Consider the following 17234-nt stretch of genomic DNA (forward strand, 5'->3'; position numbering starts at 1 on the left):
AGAGTTTTGTAAAGTAGTATGGGGAGGTATATGAATCTAAGTGCTATTGCTATTTGCTTAACCATATTCGCCTCTAAGCAATGTTTTGTGTTCCTTGTGTTTAAATTTATTTAGTAATTAATTTCAGAGTAGTGTGATTACTAGGAACTCAGTACACTCAAAATAAGATTATAAAATAATGTTCATTGATCTCTATGTGATTGAAGATATTAAAACTTTAGTTAAAGCTGGTTTTACTACAAAAAAGCTCAAAATAAAATATACAGAAAAAAGAGACAAAGGGAAAGATAATAGCTACTCAGTATACACAATTTTCTGTAGCTTGTCTGAAAAACGTCTTTACTTTTTATTCCAGATCCAGTCATCCAATAGAGAAATGGCAATACTAAAAGTGAAACATTGCACAACTGGGAATGCTTTGGTAAAGTAATTAAAAACACTGTTCTTTGTTATCATCTCATATTTCTTCACAAAATTTTGTTTTATAAAGAGCAAAACTATTACTGTGTAAAGCTTACTGTCACTAATTACAGATGAGCAAAGATGTGTCCAGCTATGTTAGTAGCAGAAGGAGGAATATCCCAAAGCTCAGATAATGAATTTTAGTCCTGTCTAGAGGGAAAGTTTTCTTGCCTACATTCTGGCAACTTTCCAAGGTTGGATGGAAGAGAAGTATATCCATATGTGTATTGAAAAACAAGCCAGCAAGAATTTAAATCAACCAAAGAAGGAAGACTGTTCTCTTTCCTTTCTGGTGGAATAATGAAGGATATGCATTATTGGAGTCCTCTAAAACTTTGTATTGTAAAATAAAAGAATCTTAAACTATTTCTTCATTCATAACTATGCAATTCTGTACTTTCCTTGTTTTCAGGGTGTGTAGTAATTCATTCAGAGAAAGTTCATTAAAGTCATGTGATATCATCATAGAAATATTTGGGCATTATTGATAAAACCTGAATGAGAATAGGAAGTGCATGAGGAAAGTTTCTTTAGCAACAAATTAAATTTCTCATATTAGGCCATTTTTTCCAAAGTGCTCACTCCTTCATCTTAACTATATAAGCCAGGGCTGTCAAAGTCACAGCCCGCAGACTGGATGTGCCATGTGCTGGTCATGCCCATGCCCGGTTTAGTGAAGGGGAAAAAAGTCATGAACTCGTGAGTTTGACACCCCTGATATAAGCCAATTTAACCTAGGAAATTTCTTAAATTGGCACCACCAGATCTCAATTGTTGCCGCTAAAAACTAAATTTTCAAAGCTAAACCTGCCAAACATTCTCATTAAAATTAACAGATAACTGTTAATACTAGTTCTCTGTATTGTCAATTACAAGTAGTCCTTGACTTACAACCATTTGTTCAGTGTCTATTCAATGTTACAAAAGTGGTGAAAAAAGGGACTTATGATGGGTATTCACACTTATAACTGTTGCAGCATTCCCATAGTCACATGATCAAAATGTAGACATTTGGCAACTGGCATGTATTTATAACAACTGCACTGGCCTGGGGTCATGTGATCTCCATATGTAGATCAGCTGACTTTAATAAGCAAAGTCAATGGGGAAAGCCAGATTAGCTTAGCAACTGCATGATTCACTTAAATGCAGTGATTTGCTCAACAAATGTGGCACAAAAATTAAAAAATGGGGCACAGCACAGCTATCTTGCTTAGCAAGGGAAATTGTAGGCTCAATTGTGGTCATATGTCGAGGGTTACCTATATTAAGTGATAGGATGATGACTTGATTGTATTTGCAAGTGAATAAACTTTACCACATCTAGAAATTCATTGCATTTCTTCAACCTGATGTCATCCAGATGTGATAATTTCCTAGTTTTTCCTTTGCTAGCAAATTCATTGGGAAGAAATCATTGCACCACTTTTATTGAGTTTTTAAATGTGTGTGTGTGTGTGTGTGTAAATATGGAGATGCCAGTGCAGTGCTAGATGTGGCCTTTTACCCCATAGCACATAGTGTGAAAAAGTAGTATGGAATGCTGCACATTGCTATTTACCTCATAGTCTATAACAGATGTGGATGATACTTATGATATGCTTCATATAATCAATCTGTTCAACTATGGCTGGAAGGAGAAAATCATTTATATTCAGTGTTATTATATTATTGAATATCAGTTCCTTGAAAAACTGTTTGCTGTGCTTGCTGATTTTCCTTGAAACAATCTGTCTTGTGAAAACAAGATGGTGTTCTAGATGGCCCTATAATCTAAGTAGGTCTGACGTCCGGAGATCAGGCTGAAACCAATATTTCCAGAAACAAATGAAAAGCACGTTCTAAAGTATTTGTATTTGCTTATGAGTATGGTTTCTCTTTAAACACAGGTGTTTCTAATACTCAAAGTACCCCATCTCCTCGAATGATTTGATATGTAATCTGCTCTGCTCATAAATAGTTGTAGCACTGCCAAATTCATATTGCAGTAACAAGAAAAAGACACATTATTTTTCTTTTGTAAATGGCTTGTCCAGATCTTAGAAACCTTGCCAGAAGCTTAGAGAGAAAAACTTAAGAGGAAACCAGTAGCTTTCCCTCCAACTTATTAACTTATAAAGTGCCTTAGTTGAGTGTCTGTTTGTTCACTTCATAGAAAGGTTGACCAAAGTTACTCTTAAAGGCAGATTCGGGTATAATGAGATGAAATGTCAATGTGAGGAATGCTGTCCTCCCCCCCACCCCAGTCTTTGGTTTAGTATTACTAATACTAGTTTGGTTCAGACATCTGGTTTTGCATTGGTCTTAAACATTACATGCAACAATTTGTTTTTTTGACCTCCAGTATCCTTATCAAAACACACCTTGCCCTTTCATTTGAACTTTGCCTAGGAGCCACCATGGTGTGTGTCTGTGTGTTTCTGCACTAAAAAAGTCAATCTGGCAACTACAAAGCCCCACTCCTTTTTTATGTTCCACATATGTATGAGAGATGTAAAAACTGGCAGGGCTTTGGTTACATGCTTATGACTGCCGTCTTGACATTTTTGATTGCCCATGGATACCTATGTGTGTACATAGAATATATGCATATTGTATGTAAGTGAGCAGGATTATGTTTACTAATTTATTCTTAAAAGCTAGTTTTGATAGCTCATGAGAAGAGAATTTATCTACAGACAGATTTTATGTGTGACTGAGAATTATAGAAGCATGGAAGTATGGAGCTGGAAGGATGATATAGTCCAACTACCATGACATGCTGTAGGTCAATGGTTAACAACATGCTAAGTAGAGAAAAAAATTCTATCCTTAAGATAAAGGTAAAGGTTCCGCTCACACATACGTGCTAGTCATTTCCTGCTCTAGAGGGCGGTGCTCATTTCAGTTACAAAGCCGAAGAGCCAGCGCTGTCTGAAGATGTGTCATGCCTCTGTCAGAATCTGATATGGAGGGGGAAGCTGAACATGTGACAGGGAGTGGGAGTGTAGCTCCATTGGCTGTGGAAGAAACTGGGGAAGGGCAAAGTCTGGCTGGGCAGAGCAGGGGAGAGATAGAGCAAGGGAGAAGGAATTCAGAGGAAGACCCAGGCCCACCGCCTCTTCATCCTAGGACATGCAGGGAGGAATGGAGAAGGGAGCAACATGAGTTGCGTGGCTTACGGGGAGGAAAGGGCCCTGATTCCCTTCATTACCGCAGCTAGGAACACAGTGTTTAAAAAGGAAAGCAAGCAGCAAGCTGTTGGGAGCAAATTGTGAATTTATCTGGTATTGTTGTGGCTTATCTGTGTTCCTGGCATCTTCCCAACTGTGTGAGTTTTGCCATGCTGAAAGTCCTTTTCCTGCACTGTCAAGTTAATTACTGCAGCTTGGTTTGTTTGGATTTTTAGTTATAGTCTGTATGTACCGTGTTTTGGACTGAATTTTCTGCAGTTAAAGGCTATTCCGGGGAGAGTTTTTCTCCAGCTGAAGGTAACCTAGACATTGGAGATAATAAAGGCACTCTTCTTGCTTATTTGACTGTGTTGCCTTTGTGCCACGCCCCGGGTCATCACAAGACGTCTCCGTGGTCATGTGGCCAGCATGACTAAATACTGAAGGTGCACAGAATGCCTTCCCACCAAAGTGATCCCTATTTTTCTACTTGCATTTTTACATGCTTTCGAACTGCTAGGTTGGCAGAAGCTGGGACAAGTAACGGGAGCTCACTTTGTTATCTGGTGCTAGGGATTCGAACTGCTGAACTGCTGACCTTTCTGATCTACAAGTTCAGCATCTTAGTCATTGAGCCACTGTGTGCCTTTCTATCCTTAGAATCCCAAATTAAAAAGTTTGATCAAATGTGTCCAACTCATGGCCCGCAGATCAAATGCAAGCCTGGACAGCTAGTTATGTGGCCCATAAGACCATAAACTTTTACTATTATTATGTTGTTTATATTTAACTATATTATATATTTTATATTCAGCCTAAGACAATTCCACTTCATTCAATGTGGCCCAGGCAAGTGAAAAGTTTGGACACCCATGACTTAGGAGAGATTTCCACTGAGGTCTCTTGAGAGGGGGTGTGCATAAGTGCGCCAATGTGCCTACCATTCCTGTCCTATTGTTTCTTTTTATTTTTCTTATATGTATCTATTCCATGTATTAATAGCTATGTTTATACTTATACCTGTTACCTTATAATCGCTTGACAAAATGAATAAATAAATAAAAATAAATAAAGGTACCCAGGGTCTAAACTTAGAAAATCAAGGTTTTGATGATCATATGAAACAATTCTTCAAAGTTTGGGGAATCTTTGATTCTGCACACATCTTATCTATAGCATACATGGAGCAATGAAAGGAAAAGAATTACTGACTGACTGACAGACAAGGGAATGCTTCCTGAATTACTGAAAATTGAAATGGATCTCAGCAGCTAAGAGAGGTGTTTCATCAGAGATCACTTCTGCATTTCATGTCAGCCCAATCCTGGTGAAGCTGTATGATTATGAGTTTTATTTAAATAGATAAAATGGTATACTTTTTGCTCTTCAATATTTTATTAAACTTGGCATTGATATTTTAGAATCCTATTTTTGTGTCTTCTACAATATTAGATTTTCAAGAACTTTTATTTGTTTTTCAGATGCAAGCAAATTACACCTTTAAATCTCAGTAGTGAAAGAAGGAAATTAAGAAAGGTGTTTGTCTTACATCTGATACTGCTTCCTCATGTCAGAAGCAGTGAAGCTGCTGTTGAGCACTGAGTGCTCAAGACTGAGAACTAATGAGAAGAAAGAAAGAAAGAAAGAAAGAAAGAAAGAAAGAAAGAAAGAAAGAAAGAAAGAAAGAAAGAAAGAAAGAAAGAAAGAAAGAAAGAAAGAAAGAAGCCTTTTCTTTCAATTCCTATTTTATGCAAGCAGTCCAAAAATACTGTGGATATTTACTGATTATTTAGTTAATTGACTGCATGGAAAAATGTTCAGGAAAATAAAGTCTTTGCTGGGGTTTATGTTTCTGTATTTTTTTCTTTGCAAAGTCAAGGGGCATCTCCCTCTCTCTCCCCCTCCCTCCCTTTCTGTGTGTGTGTCTGTGTGTGGTATGCACAATGTGTGGGAAAGCCAAGGAGATTGGTTGGTAGAGCTAAAGCTGGTGGTAGATGAGATATTTTTCCTCTTTTTTTCTAGACATCACCATTTTCTCTCTTGTTCCATCCTTTAATATCCTTCCAGCCCCCAAAACAACAGGATTCCAATATGTCTACCTTCTAGATTTGATGGAGATCTTGAGTTTTATCAAGAGCCTGCAGGAAAATTGGGAGTTTATTTTCATCTTTATTTTGTTTTATCACTGCATAGAAAACATTCTGGCCTAACATATATTCACAATCTGGATATACATAGGCAAAATAAAAACAATTGTTGGTTTCTCATTTCTGACCTCCAATTTTTGTTTCTGCTGCATTTTGAAAATAATCATTCTGTTTTTTTTCTATTCTAACTATTGCTAACATAAGAGCCAAAATGATTATATATTAAACAAAGTATTTAAATAGTGTTGGGAGAGTGGAGGTTTAAATTATTAAATATTACTAAAAGTACTCTCTACGTTATGCCTACATTAGGACAATATACTTGTCCTGTTTTTTCTCTACACAATTTGTTTTTTCTCTACACAATTTTAGTTTTAATGTGATCATTTATATTTTCTACATCTTAAAATAAAGAAATGTTTTCCGTAACTCTTAATATATGTTTCCCAACAATTTTCATAAAGCAAGTCATCTTGCTTTCATCCTTTGACATATACATTTCCCTGGTTAATGCTTTTAAAATAAAGCTTCCCTAGAACTCAGGTCTTTTTTAAAAAATGTAACTATGTCAGTATGCACCTAAATTTTATTATTGTACCTCCCTCTCTCCCTTCTTCCCAAAGACAAAAGTAATTTGTGCCAAATATCTGAAAACACATTTCATTTTGATTGTTGCATTCTGTACAACTCCCCCAACACACACACACACTGATAATAATCTTAGGAGTAAACATCCAATTTTGTTTCCAAATGGATTTATGAACAGATTCTTTTACACAGATATTTCAGGCAATTGTAATGAATGAAATGTGACACACACACACACAGCTGATCTTTAAACTTTATTCTTCTAATGTGTGAAGGAGTGGAACAAGGAAAGATGTGCAGGTGTTTAGGTTTCATGATTTCTAAGAAAAACAAATATTTTTCATCTTTCATAAAATAATAAATGCATTCTGAAGTAAAATAATTAACAATGTTGCCATTTTCTATCATTTGTGACAAGTAGAAGTGGAAGAAAGAGTTTGAGTCTCTAATTGTGGCTTCTAGAAAAGGAATGAGCAAATATAACAGCTTCCATTAATTTAAATGAGGGTACCCATGGCTTAATTCATAGGATGGTTGAATGGCTTGCTTGAAAAGAACTTTTCTTAGAATGCCAGCTATTCCAACATTATATCATTCTCCAAACCGATCAAGTCAAGCTATTTGTTTTTACAAATGTTGCTTCTGTAAGTAATGAATTACTAATTCCACAATTACTTTACATGGCACTGATGATACATTGCTTGTGATTTAAAGTAAGTAATTACTAGAGTGAAAAGTTTCATTATTAAATCGTGTAATTCTTTACAAGTCATATTTTAAACTTCAATAATTTTCATGAGTGTCTCATAATAAAATATTTCTAAAAATGGTTGTACATTTATTATTTGGGAAAAGAGAATATTTTTTGTTTTGTTTGGACTTGGAAATTCAAAAAGAAAACAAGATAAATTTATATTTATTTATTGACTTTTATTTATTGTTGTGTGCCACCAAAACTCCCCCTTGGGGGAAAGATGATGGCTATATAAATTTAATTAGTAAACTGCTCCATTACATAGAAAATAGTGAAGGATGAAGCAAAGAATGGCGAAAACTTCAGACACTGAATCCAAATAAAACACCTGAAACAACACAATTCCCTTCACCTATAAATATTTTTATTGAGTGCTACATTACTTGAGAGGGCTCTATTTATATTTTTGAGGTCTACATGCTTTTCATCCTTGGTAAGATCCATTTTGTGTATCAAGGATTTCATCATTGTTTCCCATTGTGTTAACATGATCTGAAGAGATTTCTATTCCCACCCTTTGTTTATAACCAAATAGCAGAGGCAAAGGCAAGGAGAAATCAAAACAAAAGATATCAAGATGAAAGCTATCGTATACCTTGGCATAGACTTTGACTGTATGGCCCTGATCTGCACCTTGATGCTACCACTAACTGGTTTAATTAAGACTTTTTAAATTATAAAAATCTTGATATGATTATATTGAATTTTAGTCAATCTAATAATGTAATTAGCTTCATGGATTCTAATTACTTTCCTCTTATTGGAACTATTGTGTTATGATAATTTTAATAGCACCTCTCATCAACTATAATGGTGTGCTTTGTGTATGTGTGTGTGTGTATTGTATTGTATTCTAACTACAAATTTGAACAAAGCCCTCAACCTTTTTTCCATTATACCATAGTTTTACATAAAATTGTCCATTTTATGTACAGCTCACTGAGGCGAACTGAAGAGACCAAAACATGCATTTGTTATCTATTTTAATTGATTTGTATGTTGCTTATTTGCCACAGTATGAAAAGGTAGGAAAAGGCAAAGGAGTCCCTGCTAGTTGTTGCCAACTAATAGGGGTGGTGGTCATCTCTATCCCAAGGCCTTTGAGCCAGTGCTATTTGAAGACATTTCTGTGCTTATGTGGCCAGCATGACAATGGTACTTTTTTTATCTACTTGGCTTTGTATGCTTTTGACCTGTTAGGTTGGCAGGAGCTAGGGAGAGAATTTGGAACTCATTCCATCACATGGAGCTTGGGTTTTGAACCTGGGCTCTGACTTTCCAGCTGACAAGCACAGTGTCTTAATTGCTGAGCCACTGCAATGCCCACTTGCTACAGTAGAGACAACTTAAAATATTAAACAGTAAAACTTAAATTTTGCAATGTGAAATTAGTGTTAATGTCCCAAAGGAGACAGTTGGAACCTCTCAAAAGTAAATAGTTATTAATCCAGGATTTTAAAAAATCTACCTCATTTATGTAACTTTTTCCTTAATTAACTATCACTGATTTATGTCATCAGCAAGGTGGTAGGTTACTATCTTCTTTGGCACTATACCACATGGTCCTAACTTGTCAGACAATAAGCCCACTTTTAAATTTTGTATTAATTATGAAAACAAGAAATAAATTGCATCTGGTTTAATAACATATAGAATTATTTTGCAGGTACTTGAGAAAAAGTAAATTAGTTTCACAGTGTAGCATAATCTATTATATAACATTAATAAGCATAATATGATTCTTAAAAAGTAAAGATATTGTTTTGATTTAATTTTAATTAGATATATATTGTCTCTTTATTATATACTGAATTACCTGTACTAGTGATGGAAGACAGTTCTATGCATAATATTAAGAAACTTATTGCAATCACAACTTTTAAATTTATTTATTTATTTATTTATTTATTTGATTTGCCAATTGTTTACAAGATAATAAGTATAAGTGTATACATAGTTGTGAATACATGAAATGGGTACATATAAGAAAAATAAAAGAAGAATAAGAGAAACAATAGGACAGGGACGGTAGGCACGTTGGTGCGCTTATGCACGCCCCCTACAGACCTCTTAGAAAAGGGGTGAGGTCAATAGTAGACAGTCTAAGGTTAAAGTTTTTGGGGTTTGGGGAAGAAACTACAGAGTCGGGTAGAGTATTCCAGACATTGACCACTCTATTGCTGAAGTCGTATTTCCTGCAATCAAGTTTGGTGCGGTTAACTTTGAGTTTGTATCTATTGTGTGCTCTTGTGTTGTTATGGTTGAAGCTAAAGTATTCATTGACAGGTAGGACATTGCAATGTATGATTTTATATACCATGCTTAAATCAGACCGAAGACGGCGTAATTCAAGGTTTTCTAGTTCTAGAATTTCAAGTCTGGTGGCATAAGGTATTCTACAACGAGTAGAGGAGTGGAGAACTCTTCTTGTGAAATATTTCTGGACTTTCTCAATTGTGCTAATATCAGATACGTAATGTGGGTTCCAGACTGATGAACTGTATTCGAGTATTGGTCTAGCAAATGTTTTGTATGCTCTGGTTAGTAGTGTGATATTACCAGAGAAAAAGCTACGTAGGATTAGGTTAACAACTCTTAATGCCTTTTTGGCTATGTAGTTGCAGTGGGCTCTAGCACTTAGATCATTAGAGGTGAGTATTCCAAGGTCCTTTACAGAGCTTGGGTCATCAACAAGATCTTGACTATTCAGCTTGTATTTTATTTTCTGATTTTTTTTTGCAAATATGTAAGACAGAGCATTTATTTGTTGAGATTTGAAGTTGCCATTTGTTTGACCATTCTGATACATAGTCAAGATCTTTTTGTAGGGTAGCAGTATTGTCTGTGGTATTGAACAGCTTTACACCATCAGCGAAAAGAACGCAATTGCTCTTAATATGATCACAGAGGTCATTTATGTAGAGTATGAAGAGAGTTGGTCCTAGAACACTGCCTTGGGGGACACCACTATTGACAGGTACAGAATTTGATAGGACGCTCCCAATTTTGACCATTTGTTGTCTGTTTGCCAGGAATGCTTCTATCCAGTTATTCAGTTGTCCAGAGATACCATAGGATTTTATTTTTAGGAGTAGTTTGTCGTGTACCACTGAATCAAAGGCTTTACAGAAGTCTATGTAGATTGCGTCTATTGCTTTGCCCTGGTCGAGTTGTGTCGTCCATATGTTTTTGCAGTGTAAGAGTTGCAGATTACAGGATAGTTTTTTCTGAAACCAAATTGTTTATTGGAGAGTAGGTTGTTTGTCTCTAAGTGGAGGATGATGGATTGGTTAATAATTGATTCCATGACTTTACAGGTGACGCAGCATAAGGAGATTGGTCTGTAATTTTCAACTAGGCTTGGGTCTCCCTTTTTGAAGATGGGGATGACTGTGGCTTGTGACCATAGGTTAGGCAAGGAGCTGGTCCTGAAAGATTTTTCAAAGATTATGCTTAGAGGTTTGGCTATGGCAGTGGATAGCTTTTTTTAAGAAGTAGGCACATATTCCATCAGGTCCAATAGATAGAGATGGTTTTAGATTGCGTAGTGCTTTTTCAACATTGTCTTCTGTAAAATCGATATGTATTAGATCATTGTTGTTATCTGTGGTACGGCTAGGAAATACTGGGCATGATCCATTGCTGTTTACAAATACTGAGCTGAAGAATGTGTTAAAGATGTTGGCTTTAGTGGTGTCGTCATTGCAGTCTTTACCATCAGGTCCTATCAAGGGTGGGATAGACCTTGAGTCTTTTAGTTTGTTGTTTACAAAATTGTAAAAAGCACGGGTGGAATTGGTGCTTAGAAGGTATTCCTCTTGTTTAATGTGATAATTGATAATTAAATGTGAATACTGATACCCATTCTAAACAATGTTGACAACAATATTAATTTTCTGAAGTTTTCAGTCATTTCCTATTTGATGAAATTCTGTTTTTGTTTTCAGGGAATTATTATTTTAAATTTTGTTGTCATTTAGAGTATAACCTAAAGAATACTAACACTATACATAGCAACACTATACATAGCACACAACTAGGATTTAAAGTTTGGACCCAAACTTTTTCTTAAGATCTAATAGAGAAAGCCAGAGATTCATTTTATCCCCAAACTAAACCTATGATGTGGCTTTGGCATTTATTCATGCCTCATTAGAGCTTTTGTACCAATTTGTCCTAGGACAACCGAGTGATGTTGTCAAGATTCTGTTCTAGTGCCTAGAAAATGTGGGGCAAAGATATGAAATAACAGGCTTTGGCTGAACCCTAGCAAGACTATGTAATTGTGGATCTTAATATGGGTAACAAATAAAAGTGGTTGACATGAAATTTGGTGGTTGACTTGGAGTCTTGTGCTGGAAGAAAAGATGGCATACATGGTCAGGAGAGCCTTCGAACAAAATCCATTGGGTGTACCAACTAGCAATTGAAGAACTCTGTTCTTACAATAGTTATTCAAGACTTGGTCACTTCCCATTTGGACTGCTGCAATGCACTCTTTGTGGGATTGTCCTTGAAAATCATCCAGAAACAGAAAGCTATCAAAAAAACAGTGATCTGAGTAGTTATGGATGCAGTTTGGTGGTTCAATGTTATGTTATCTCCTTGTAGACTTCTGGGAACAATTAAAAGTTCCCCTTGTCACCTATAAAGTTTTTAAAGACACAGACCTGGTTTATTTGTGAGATTGTCTTTCTCCAATCATATCTGCTTAGTCATTAAAAGCCATGAGATTAGGGATTGCTTCAGGCACCTTATGTGAAACAATGTCAGCTGAGGCTCAATTGTGATGAGCTATCTTGGTTGCAGCAACTGCCCTATGGAACAGTGTTTTCTGCGAGATTCAAATGACCCCAACTATCTTAACCTTTGCCATAGTGGCAAATATCTGTAGCTTGGGTGTAGGATGATGATGAAGATTCATTCTTTGAGCTTGTGGGTTGGTTTCCAAATCAACCAACCCACAAGCTTGGAGAACGAACCTTCGCCCTTAGCATTTCCTAAGCCCCCAGAAATCTAAGGCATTCTAGAAATGAAATATTTTGAAATGAACATGCAATGGTTAGTTTTGGTTACTCTATTTTTCTGTTCTTGCTATTTCTTCTCTTTGGTTCTAGTTCTTTTGGTTTTATGCTTATAACACATTGCAAGCCACCCAGAGTTGCTTTTGCAAGTTGGGAGGCCATATAAATCAAATAAATAAGTACATTTTCCCATAGAAGGGTACAAAATGGTGTTAACCAAAAAAAATATGGTGATGACATTTATGAGTTTAGGATCCAAGTTCTGTAAATACATTTTTCAAAGCCAACTCAGCAGCCACATGAGCCTAGATCTCTATGAACTAAGGCTAGCTTCTTATCTTAATATATTTTTGGCAATAGGCCTGATAATCAAGCTAATACAGCTTTTCAGGACAGTGGTGCTACAGGCACCAGGGCTTGCAAGTAGAAGAAATTCCTCAACATTTCACAGATCTTTAAATAAAAGAAGTGCAAAGTTTCTGGCCTCTCCACAGCTGTTGTTTTTTTCTAGGAGAAACAGATGAATACTAGTCAGACTTCATGTGTAGTTAGTGTTCATCTTGTCCGCATTCCTCTGTCAGTCAAACTTCCAAACCCACTATCTATTCAGAAGGAGTAAAAATATCATAAGCAAAGTATGCAGATTTGACAAGCAGAAATTAGCGCAATGTACCTTGAAAATGTTCTGCTAATCATCTTTGGGATAGGACAAGGTAAGGATTATTTTAGCAGGCTACAAAATTGGATTTGTTATTGGAACTTTTGGGATTTCAGTAGAAGTTCTCAAATGGCTTGCAAGATAACAAAAGTTGCTGAGCAGAACTGCAGAAGATTGTTGGATGATGGTACCACATTCTTCTGACATCAGCTCCCAGCTCCCATTGCTGTGCATTTCTTCTTGTACTTTCCTGTGTTAAATGCACTGAATCCTGAACATAAAACTGACCTTCAAATACAATAATCCCTCCATATATTTGAAATCAAAAGGAATACGGCACTGAAACAGAAATAAATTGTGATCGGCCCATTTTTTCTTAAAAAAATATAAAGCTGATTTCAATTAAAACAACCTCTGGAGGTAGAGTTATAATATAATAAATGAGTAAATGTAAGGCGTGGGAAAAGTTCAGACATTCCTTCCAGCATATTGAATCAATTAATAGCATGTACAAGGAAACCCTGATTATTTGAAAGCGAAGAGAAAAATGACTTGATTCTTACAAGTAGTTCAGACTATTATTAGTATTCCAGATAGACTGTGTTCTAGTGAGTCCATCATAAGCTTTGATCTTTCTGCATCCACAGCTGGAAACTTTGCACCAGGCTCTGGAAGCAGCACGAAGTGACAATAGTCACCTCAGTCAAAAAAAGTGAGGTAATGCTTGCAAATGTTAATCAGTGGATCAAAGAATCAAAGTGAGTGAGTTTCTGCCAGAGTTGAGAGAACTCCGTCTTACTTTATTTCCTCCCCTGTACCCAACAATTAAAACATTCATAAGAACACTTTTCCCAGCTTACTTCTGTAACTTCTGTGTCAAGCTGTGTAGTGGATATTTTATATATAGGCTCCTGCCTTTTCATCCTGGCTCCTGCATATGATATAATTCACACATTATTTTAAAAAGCCAAAAAACAGAATGTTGACAGCTTACATCATAAAATCATGGTTAATATAAAGCAACATAAACTAACATGAGAACTGAATAATCTAATGAAAAAATACCACCCTGAGTACGTAAGATGCATGTATCCTAGGACCAATATTCATTTATTTTTTAAATTTTTCCAGAAGTTGTGTCTTATGAGTTATTTTTAATACTACTTAATCTATATTTTAAAATGTTTGCAAAGCTCACAAGTATAGTAATATAACACAAAGGAGAAGGAGAGGGAAGAAAAACAAACAAACAAATGCAGATACCAACTATTAATATAATTGTTCTACAATCAGAAAATGGAATTTATTTATCTATCTTGCACAACACAGTACTTCCTCTTCCTTTTTTCCACAACAAGCCTGATAGAGTGAACAACTGGCCCCAAATTAGCTAGTAGTAAAGGAATTGATAGACAAATCCATGGCTCTTGATTATTAATCTCATCAATGGAATATGTCCTACTTCTACAGTTTCTGGTGGATTCATGCCTTGTTTCCAACCAGCATTTCAGAATGTTTAGGATTAAGTTGAGTATATAATTCAGCCTAGATTATATGTTACACTAGCATGGGAAAAGTTACTTTACAGAATGAAGAAGAGTATAGATTTGTTACAGATAATATATGGTAATATTTCACTCAGGAAGATTATCTTGATGGAGATATCCAGAAGCTATTGCCAAAGCAAAAGGGAATAAAGTATTTTTAAAGTTCAGAATGTTCAGATAATATTTGGAAATGACTTAGTCATAGACTTCCCTAATTCACTGAAAAATAAGAAAGCAGATAGGGTACAGCACAGTTAGGCTCACAAAATTCTTATTGTTATAGCCAACCTCAGTAAAAGTAGTTTTACCCTTCACGTGGAGTTGATTTCGTAATCTGGTCTAGCCACTGGAGCTGACAGTAGAAATCTTTATCCAAGCAAGAGACCCTTCTGCTGTTCTTTAAATGAGGAAATAGGAAGCAAATACCATTTGTTAGTCAATAGTACTGTATTTCTAGGTGACCAATAGGAATTTGGAAAAAATGTAAATAAAATGTTCCAGCTTCAAGCTGCCACAAGTGCCACAGTAGATGACTCTATTATACTTTACAACTACTAGTGCCACAATTCACTCTAGTTGGTTGGAACAGTAGCCAAAGAAAAGCCACAGCAAACTTGGTACAGTGTCCAAGACTAAAAGCTGCTTACTGAAGACATACTTTAGAGTTCATAAAAACAGATTAGGAACTCCCAAAATACAATGGGAGAATTGTAGCTAAAGGGGTACTTGAATAGAATAGAATGGAATTCTTTATTGGCCAAGTGTGATTGGACACACAAGGAATTTGTCTTGGTGCAAATACTCTCAGTATACATAAAAGAAAAGATACATTCGTCAAGAGTCAATAAAGTACAACACTTAATGATAGTCATAGGGTATAATAAGCAATCAAATCATACTACGAAACAGTCAATATAAATTGTAAGGATACAAGAGACAAAGATACAGTCATACAGTCACAAGTGGGAAGGGAAGGGGGGATAAGGAGTGATGAGAAAATTAACAGTAATAGTAGTGCAGACTTTGTAAATAGTTGAACAGTATTTAGTTGAGGGAATTATTTGTTTAGCAGAGTGACTTTCAGAAAAAACTGTCCCTGTGTCTAGTTGTTCTGATGTGCAGTGGTCTATAGCAGCATTTTGAGGGAAGGAGTTGAAACAGTTTATGTCCGAAATGTGAGGGGTCTGTAAATATTTTCACAGCCCTCTTTTTGACTCGTGCAGTATACAGGTCCTCAGTTGAAGGCAGGTTGGTAGTAATTGTTTTTTCTGCATCCTAATTATCCTCTGAAGTCTGTGTCTGTCCTGTTGGGTTGCACAACCAAACCAGACAGTTATAGAGGTGCATATGATAAACTCAATAAGAGATATTATTATAAGGCTGTATAAGAGTCCTATACTATATGCAATTCAATTTCAAAACAGAGATTTAAATTGAAATGTACAATTACCTAAGATATTACGAAAATACTCTGTCAGAAAAGTTTTGATCCCACCAGCAGCAAACATCAAGTACTGAATTTTTGTTCTAATGGGCTCAATTGCACCACCTCTCTCTGACCTGGAAGAGTAGCAGTTTTCATCATTTCATCATTTCCAGCTATTTCCCAGGTCTTCCTCAATAGTTCATTAGGATTCCATTGTTTCTGTCAAGTTTTGATCTCGAAGAGATATTGTATTCTCTTCCTCCAATGATGGACATGATGCCTTTTTTATTCTTAAAAAAAAAAAGAAACAAAGTGCTTTCCCATCCATTGTTTATGTTTCCACACTATATTATCAACCTACACAGGAAGCAACAACAGAGAGGTAAGACAGAGCATCAGAAAATCAGCAAGAAAAATAATTTACTAAAACAAAGCATCAATTGCATGTAAAACAACACCACTCAGAGGATTGTCCCAATAATCTTCCCCCTTACTTGTGCATTGGCATATTACTTAATACAATAATGAAATAATCTGCAACAAAATCACTGTTAGGGTTATTTTCACTAGTTTGATGGCAACTCTGCAGACATTTAACCAGATAAAGCTGTTCTTAGAGGCTCTGGAGAAGGCATCTATTAAATTAAATATAGATATGAAAATAGTTATTATGCTGAAAATCTGGGTAGCAATATGCAGCTATCACTGGTTTCTTAGTTGACCATTAAACCCTCTATTTTTAGTATTGAAAATGCTAGATATTAGCAGTCAACTGACTTTGTTAAATTGCCAGATGTTCTTGACAGTGGACTACAATTGCTACAATATCAAGAAAGAAATGTAATTTTAAACTCAAAACAGACATTAGATGTCATAATAGTAGTTTAGCAAGAATGCTAGATAAGTATCACAGGAAACAAACAAAGGCTAGGTCAAAACTGGGATCAGCGTGTACAGAGAATAATAGGTTTATGTCAAGATTGGATAAAAAGTGGGCAGATAGACAGGGATTCTGCAATAATTATACATTTGACAAAGGGCAAACAGATAAGACAAAATTATCATGCTGTGACTATGAACTTTATAGTTTATTCAGTGGTGGGATTCAGTCAGTTCGCATCACTTCAGGAAAACCAGTTGTTAACTTTCTAAGCAGTTTGGTGAACTGGTTATATGGAAGAAATCATTAGGGCAGAGAACCGGTTGTTAAATTATTTGAATCCTACCACTGAGTTTATTGGATGGCTGGTGGCCATGCCTTGCAATATACATTATTCCAACAGACTTGATGGGCAAATTCAATGGCTTTCTGGGTATATTTATTGTCAAGGTCTTTGCTTTTAATTACACATCCACAGGAAAAAAAAATCTGATGGGAAATTCATGCAGCATAATCAATCCTTAATTAAATTAACTTAATTAAATTATGCATAAGGAGGTCAATGACTTCAATAGAATTTCCTTACTAAGGAAAAT

The 17234-nt window shown here is 35.7% G+C and overlaps 1 long non-coding RNA gene across 1 annotated transcript; it reads left to right on the forward strand.

Annotated features, from left to right (window-relative positions):
- The first annotated feature begins 282 nt into the window (after positions 1-282).
- LOC148131501 (uncharacterized) lies at positions 283-5380 on the forward strand. The gene is made up of 2 exons (XR_015748380.1): positions 283-421; positions 5096-5380. It is a non-coding gene; the product is annotated as an uncharacterized LOC148131501 (long non-coding RNA).
- Positions 5381-17234: the final 11854 nt, after the last annotated feature.

The sequence above is a fragment of the Notechis scutatus genome, chromosome 3 (assembly GCF_049901735.1).
Source record: "Notechis scutatus isolate UNSWTSFEM ecotype Mainland chromosome 3, rNotScu1.2, whole genome shotgun sequence".
Taxonomy (NCBI): domain Eukaryota; kingdom Metazoa; phylum Chordata; class Lepidosauria; order Squamata; family Elapidae; genus Notechis; species Notechis scutatus.